The sequence below is a fragment of the Cornus florida genome, unplaced genomic scaffold, assembly GCF_030987335.1.
Source record: "Cornus florida cultivar Cherokee Brave unplaced genomic scaffold, ASM3098733v1 CherokeeBrave_3.0.0_Hap2_Chr07, whole genome shotgun sequence".
Taxonomy (NCBI): Eukaryota; Viridiplantae; Streptophyta; class Magnoliopsida; order Cornales; family Cornaceae; genus Cornus; species Cornus florida.
This window is the reverse complement of record NW_026775577.1, coordinates 74,449,281-74,457,779: the sequence shown is the minus strand read 5'-3', so window position 1 is coordinate 74,457,779 and position 8,499 is coordinate 74,449,281.

The following is an 8,499-nucleotide window of genomic DNA, read 5'->3' as shown; positions in this document are numbered from 1 at the left end:
GTTTTATCTATGTGAGTAGATTTATTTATTTAGTAGTTGCATTCCTTGTCATATGCATGACTTCCGTGTTTGATTCTCTTTTCTGTTTCCCTCAGTCGTACGTAGTGTGTCCGATTTTGCTATGAGATTCCTTGTAGAGGAGTTGTCACATTTGTTTGGTCTTGAGCTGTCCATTTTTTTAAGGTGGGAAGTGGGAGAATGGGATTCCTCTTCTTTCTTGGTTCATGGTTGGGACTTCACAAGGAGTAAGTCTCTTCTCTTCGTCACCTTGTGCACAGTTTTGGGGTTGGTTGGTCCGTGAGGATCATCGTTGTCATTTTGAGTCTTTAGCGAGGATTTAATGAATTTTGGTCGACTTACTTTCATGTAGGGGGTGAAGTCTTTGACCTTGTTGTCATTCATTTTAGAGGTGGAGTCGTGGTGTTATCCTTCTTAGGGCTGGTGGTTTCCTTTCCTTCGTGTCTTTCATTTAGGGAGTTTTGCCATGGTTGTTGAAGGAGTTGTTGTGCTCAGAGTGAGTTGATTGGTGCAAGAGATCATTTTACGGGGACTTGCGTCCATATCATTGAGGATTTATTTAATTCGTGAGGTGAACTTGCTACTCTTTTGAGAATGTCCTTTGGAGACTTGTTTTGCTTTTCTTAGAGACCTAGATGTGGTTGACCCTTATGAGAAGTTTTGAAAGATTGCCATTGGATTTGGCTTATTTATGGAGTTTTCTCATCCTAGTTATGGCTAGGCATTGTTTTGAGGAATTGTAGTTCCAGTGATTGATTGTGAATTGAAATTAAAGGATTTTGATTTAGCTTGGCGATGCCAAGCACAGTTTTGAGAGATTCATTTTGTGACTTTGGTTGTCAGGACTTGATGTGTGTACCACTTAGTGGACTTATATTTCAAGGATTTGGTCATCCGTAGTAGGGATTTTGATCTGATGTTTGATTTTAGTGTGGTTTTGTAGTTGATCTGTTTCAGGATGATATCTGGGATTTCGGAGATGATGTTTTGCTTGTTAGACTTTGGACTCTTGATTAAGGTTGTTAATAGGAGTATTTTGAGGCGTTGGAGTTATTAGTTTTGTTGTATTGAGGACTTAGGACCTTAAGCTTAGCGGTGCCTATGACATTGTTATTAGAGTTTTGGGATTAGCTACCCCAACTCTCACAAGATGCCTAGTTCCCATAGTGCTTTTGGTAATGATGATTCACGACATTGATGTCATTTGTATCGAGAGGTTTCATAGGTAGACCTAGTGGGGGGCAGGTTATGAATTAGTGCCTTATACTATCATGCTACCTTACTGATGAGTAAGTGTGGACGGGTTCTAGTCTCTATTCGTACTGCCACATTGTCCTTGTTTTGTACTTTGATTTGATCTGTGATGATCTTGGAGTTCTTTTTGGGTTGTTTTTGGATCTGTATGATGGTTCATCAAGAGAAATGCTTACGGTTGTTGTTTTCCGTTCCTTTGTCTGGCGTTGGGTTCTGTGAGTGACCTTTGACTTGTCGTGTGGCCGTGCGGTCATTTTTCTTTTGAGAGGTTGTCTAGTCGTAAGCACGTGCGTGCAAATGTCATTGGCTTGAGCGTTGTCTTCCAGCCTTGGGGTTGTTTTCGTTGCATGTTGTTTGGGGTACTCGGAGATGTACTCCGTAGTTATCCTAGTTTTGCCTTTTGTTTTGTTGGGGCTGGATTTCGGAGATGAAATCCCTTTAAGGTGGGAAGGTTGTAATGACCCGGTCATTTTCTTCCTTTTCCCTTTTTCCTCAAATTTTGCGGATAAATTTTTTCCGTTGTCCTTTCTTTTCTGTGGATGGTTTTTCGTCACTTAGTGTCATCTCGAGTGCTCAAAATTGGTTTCTGAGACTCTTTCATGTGACTTGACAACTCCTTTGAGGACTGAGTCATTTTCACATTTTTCGTTTTTGGACACTATGCGCTATTCCATCTTTTCCCTATTATGTCATTTTCCCTATTTCGTCTTATCTCCGTTTGTCAGTTTTTGGCACAACCTCATTTCTTGTGCTCGGAGTTGGTTTTTGACTTCACGTATCCTTATCGTGAGTGGTTCCACGAAATACGTATCTTTACTTTTGCAAGAAAGTACTCTGGTTGCTCTTGGTGCCCATAGGGGCGTGGATGCATAAATCTTTGGAATTAATTTCATTTCTTGGGGTGTTTTTCATAAATATCTTTTGAAGATATTTTATTTCAGGGACATCTAAGAAAATATCTTTTGGAAGATATTTTCATTCTAGGGCAGTTTCGCAGTTAACCCTTTTTATAAGGGCCATTGTGCAATTAACGAAAGTTATTGCAAAATGTCTCGTCTGGAGCCTGAATCCTCGTACGGGATTCATTTTCACTTTTTGTTGACTTGTAAATTCATAGAATTCCGTTCTGGTCATTTTTCTCCAATTTCAGAGTTTCTGGACCTAGTTGCCGCTGAACTTGTTCGGGGTATAACTTTCTGGTCGGGACTTGATTTTTGACACTGTTTCTTCCTTTGTTCATATTTTCTCATTTTGAATCTTTTTCGTTCACGGAGTTTTGCCGTTTGAGCGCGTTTGCTCAAAATTCACTTTTCCAGACCCGGCGGGGCCCTTTAGGGGCACTTTTAGTGATTTACTATAAATAGGTGCCTTAAAGAAGAAAAATCAGATTTTCTTCTTCCTCCTCCTCTCCTTGCACGACCAAAGGCAGCCATGGATGCCCATGGAGTTGTCATCTTCTCTCTCCTCCTTTAACCTACTTTTCCTAAGTGAAAATCCTTCGGCCTTTGCATTTCTTGCTCGCTTCGTCGTGTTCTACCATTACCCCTTATTAGAAACCATTTCTGACCAAAATTTGAGTTTGGGATTTAGGCCAAGTTTAGATTTTCATGGGGCTTCTTGGAGATTCATATAGATCGTGTTGTCCTCGACAAAACCTAGGAGTTTCGTCGGATTCGGAGCCGTTTCGTTTTGATGGCTTTTGAGATTTTCAACTCAAATTGAGGTAGGGGGTGTCTTAGGATTATATTTATGTTGTACTGATTATTATATGAGCATATACAATTTGTGACCATGTTTTGTTTAAGATTTAGAATTTAATTTAATTAATTTCTATATTTGAGATTTAATTCATATGGCTTTGTGTATAACTTGGAATTAAATTGTGGCATGCTAGGAAATTAAGTTTTAGTATGTTGATTAACATATATTAAATTTGGGGCATTTGGTTAAGAATTACAAAATTTATTTAATATTTATCTTTTGTGAAAGTTTAATTCACATGGTGATAGCAAACATGAAATCATGATGTAATTTGATATTTGGATAGGCCTTGGCATATTCTCTAACATAGATTAAATTGAGGGCATTTGGAATTGTTTAAAAATCTAAAGGAACTTAATTAATTAGCTTGATTAATTTTGTTTTAAGTGTTTTAGTCACTTAACTTGTCATTTGATGATATATATGTGATGACCATGACATGTCCTTCAAAATATATTAAATTGAGGTTATTTGGGATTAACTTGGGATTTAGAGAATTTAACTATTTATGTTTAATTAAATTCTATTTTATTACTCCATGGATTTAATTGCATTTTGGAAGTTGTTTTTATATTTAAATCATGGATTTAGATTTTGTGTATGTTCACTTGATTACTTTTGAGCATTGGATAACATAGTTGTTACTTTTATATTCATGAGAATATGTTTTTCCTTATTGAATATATTGTTGATATGTGTAAGGAATTCCACACTTTGTATTTGACATCTTTCATGTCATAGTAGTTGTAGACTTTGAGCATGTATTGTATAAGTTTCCAAAATTGGATTGTGCTTGGTAAATAGTTGATAACTTGTATATACATGTTGACATATAAATACGTTGTTGCATAATTTGTTGATTTTGGAAACTTGGGGATGTTGTTGTTTGGCTACGGCTAGGACTTGGTTCTAGTACGGGGGATTGTCCCTCTATATAGTCTAATGCGCACATAGGGAGGTTACCCATGGGCTAGTAACCCTAAAGTAACTATGTTGCCGGTCTAATCCGGCGTGATGTTCGAGTATCTACTCTGTTTGATTTCGTATTTCATTTCAAGTTGATAACTAGATGATATCGTAACTTGTTGTTCTTTGTTTGATTTCCCATTTTAAGTTGCAAGATGTTAACCTTGAGAAATCATGCTTTAAGCGTTGTATTGGAAGTTCCAATGTTGGTTAAATTGCATCGATACCATAATTTGTGTTTTGATGTTCAAATGTAGTCTAGGAATGATCCTATAGATTCACTTTGAACATAGACGTTAGGTGGTATGACCCACTCTTGTTATTTTCGTATCTTGGATTTCAAGTTGAAGACTTTGAGAATCTATATCTTGTTGCTTTGTATAACATGTTTCCAGGTTGTTTGAATTGCATGAACAATGTGATTATGTTAGAAATGTTTTAAGGTAGCTTAGGATGCTTCCTGAGTCTCATTTTGACATAGACGTTAGGTGGCATGAACCCCTTTGATATGTTTCACCTTAAGGTGATAAAATTGTAAAATGCTAGGTTGATGCATGCTTATCTCCTACGAGTAGCTTTATGTTACTCACCCCTACGATACTGGGGCATATTTCAGGTACAGGACTCAAGACTTGAAGATTTCATTGCCTTGGATCGTTTGGTAGCTTTATGTATCAAACTTGTATTCTTTGATTCTACGTATGTAAAGTGTACATAAGTACACTCCTTTTAATGCATTTTACATACATGACATGAGGCAAAGGGCCATTACCTTGAAAGGTTACAAGTATGTTTCCTCTAAAACTCAAGTATTGCCATTGTAGCTTATTTGTGAGAAATAGAGGCATTGTATGCTAAAACTTGTTAATGGAATGTAAAGAGGCTTTAGGCCATGTTGGTACATCTATTTTATCATATTGCATGCATTTGCATACTCACTTTGGTAAACAACACCATCCTTGATGAAATAAAAACTCTAAGTAGCATTTTTAGGGAGTTTAACCTATTCTGTTCCTGGGGCATTTTGAGTATTTCACAATGCGGTTTTTTCATTTTTCCTCAAATATCACATAGAAAACTCAATTTTAAGGGGGGTTTCTTTTTTGTGTTGTTCAAGAAAATGTCATCTTGGCCCTCAAAAATCCATATTTGTCCGAAAAATCCTTGCTGCCAGGTTTTGCAGATTTTTAGTGCAAATGTACTTTGTACTATTCATCGACTTTTTTTTGAAAAGTGTGACGACCTATTCGAAACTTCCTGGGGTCTTGTGGGTGTATTTGAAGATTGTATTTTCAATTTAGGCAATTTAAAAACCTCCCGAAATCCTAATTCCTTTCATTGGGTAGCAGCTCGGAGAAATTTTTACCCCCTTGACCAGATTTTCTTGGGGGCATTCTGGGCATTTTACAATGCATTTTTTTTGTTTCCATTTGTGATCAGGGTAGGAAACTCGATTTTAGGGGGGGTTTCTTCTTTGAGTTTTTCTAGAAAAGTCCGTTTAGATGCCTGTTTTGCAGCAGTAATGGGTTGTCCTCGTCAGGCCGCCACGACATTATTTTTGTTTTTAACCTTTCTCCTTCGTCCGGATTCCGAATAATGAAATTCTTGAGTCCATTATGTTTAATTTTTCATTGTCTTCCCAACGGTGTGCTAGATAGCACTTGAATCCACTTTTGCAAAATGACCATTTTGCCCCTAGGTTCCTTTTTGTCGGTTTTGGAACGACACTTCAGCATTTGTTTTCCTTTGGGTTCCATGACCTTATTGAGGGTCACATTGGTGTCTTAGAGACGCATTGTATCTTTAGAGACCATTGTTTCACCTTACGCTTTCGACATTTCGGATCCGTTATCGGGTCATCTTTTGGTCATCACTGACGCACCGGGTTTACAAAACTTGGGCCGTCACACTTACTTACTCTAGCCATATTTTTAGTTAAAAGTGGTAGTGCCATTTCATAAATTTAAACTTGGCCACACTACACACTTCATTGCTTGTAATTTGGGTGCCTCGACAAGCACAACACCACAGACCTCGTGCACTAGGCCCTCCAATTGATTGCACCACGATCACACCTTTTAATTGGCTGGAACTCTATTTTTCTTGCACTTAAGGAGGTTTGATCGATCATAAGGTTGATTCCATCAATCGAACTAAAGCGGCACATTTTTCGAATAACGACAAGGCTGAGATATTTTTGGGATATTTTGGGAAAGGACAAAAGTGGTAGGGGGGATAGGATAAAAAATGTTTAATCGATCGAAGGAAATGTTAGATCGATCGAAGAAGATATTTTCCTGAGAATAAGGACAAAAGGCTCGATCCATCATGGCATGGTTGGAATGATCACTGTATGATCGATTGGATCTTGGTTTGATCGATCGAAGAATGCTGTTTTCCACCACTTTGCTTCTTTCTTCCACTAAGCTTGAGATTGCATCTTTTATGCTCTAATTCAGCTGAATTAACTTATTTTGGGGATAAGTGCCTGGAAAGGGAAATAACATGAAATTAGACTAAAACGGTAAAACAAGATAGATTAAGGTCCTAGAATACTCAAGCTTAAAGGGTTTAAATGCGCACTTTTCAGCGTTTATCACACCCCCAAACTTAAATATTGCTAGTCCCTAGTAATGAACTATAAGGTAAAGAAATGAAATGAACAACTAAACAACAATAACTAGAAAGCAATAAATGGATAACGCCACTTTCATAGGGAACTTGCATTTGGCACATGTAACAAGCCTTTTAAACCCCTAGGTTACCCTTAGTGGATGAGTGAAGTCTCATGAGGGTTTTTAGAAATGATACCCACAAACATTAAGCTCATTCTCACAAAAGAGGCACTAATATTCCAAGCAAGCATTGGGAGAATGCAATCTTAAAATACAATATTTGTTTGCTTAAAATACAATATGGTCCTCTACACATCAAGAAAATGATCATGCAAATCAAAACAACTCTAGAGTCCTTTTTGAGTGGACTGGCATCAAATATGTTGCTATCTAAGCCAATTAAAGAAATGATCACATTCTTACCCTCAAACTAGCGCACAAATCTAGTACCGATAATCAAGACAAAGAGTGGACCTTTTATTAAAGCTTTATTGTTCTAGGTGCGCTTATTTTTTCACTCGATTTTATTTTATTTTATTTTATTTTATTTTTCTATCCCTAAGCATCAAAGATGGAAGCATAGTGCAATGTGTTGATCTATTAAGCTTTCTAGTGATCCATGAGGTCGAGCGTTAGGTCAATGACTCTCAAACCGGACTGCTTTAGGGCATTAGGTGTTTAAACACCCCTAAGGACTTACAAGCTCAAATCGACTAGGTTACAAATCAAAACAACCTCCATCTAATCATTTTCCACTTTTCACCTTTTAGAAGAAGTCCTCACTTTTTTTTATTTGCTTTTGCAGCAACTTTCTTTTTCTTTTTTTTTTCTTTTTTTTTTTTAAATTATTAACCTAGAGTTTGGGCCCTCCACCTTTCGGCACAAGAAATTCAGTGCTTGATGAAGCTAGAATCCCGGCTACTTAGTGAAAAGGGTTTGTTATCCACCTTTATCAAGAATGAAAGCTTTCAATGCACTACTAGCTCAATTGGGATATAACAAATTCAATAATTAACAAAGCATGTACCCCATAAATGAATGCTAGTGTGTGCCTGTGCTAATGTAGAATCCTAGAGTGAATCTCAAAACAATCACAAAATCAGGATGATGTGGACCATAAGTACAAGCAAGATATCAATCTTTCAAAAAATTTACTCCTAAGTGGCATCCACAAGGCATAAAAGGAGTATTGGACTCTCGAGTCAAGTAATTTTAAAATTTTAAGCAACATTGTCCTCAAAAGATCAAAATCATAGCTAGTCATGGATTGATCATTGAAAATCCCTCAAATACACAAGTCATGCTCAAAATTTTGAGTTGAATGCAAGCAAAGAACACACATTACCCCTAAACTTAAATGGCACAGTGTCCTCAATGTGCAAAGAGAATAACAAAAAGAGGAAAGAGTGTACCAGTGCAGTTATGGCAAAGGATGGCCGAGACACAGGTATCCGAAGTGGGTGGATAACCCCCCTAAACTTGGGATTAACTGTGGTCCTAAAAAGATGGCACTGCGATAAAAGCTCATCAGATAACAAATGGGATAATAATGGTGCATAGTGGACATGCTTGTGCAAGTAGGATAGGAAATGAAATAAAGAGAGAGAGGAATAAGGGTGGTCCTGAAAAGTTTTAGGCAGCACTTTCTCACTAAAGTCACTGGGATGCACCTGATAATGGAGTCAAACACAAATAGATATTTCAATATAATGATTTGACATCCAAAAAAATAACATGCATAAAAAGAGAAATAAAAAAAAGTATAAAGTACATTATAGTATCAGGCCAACAGACTGGCCGCAAAAATAAAGTATCAGTATCAAAATAACAATCAAATAACTAGGTGTATAATAATGATAGAGAGAGATCAAGCAGAGGAGGTCGA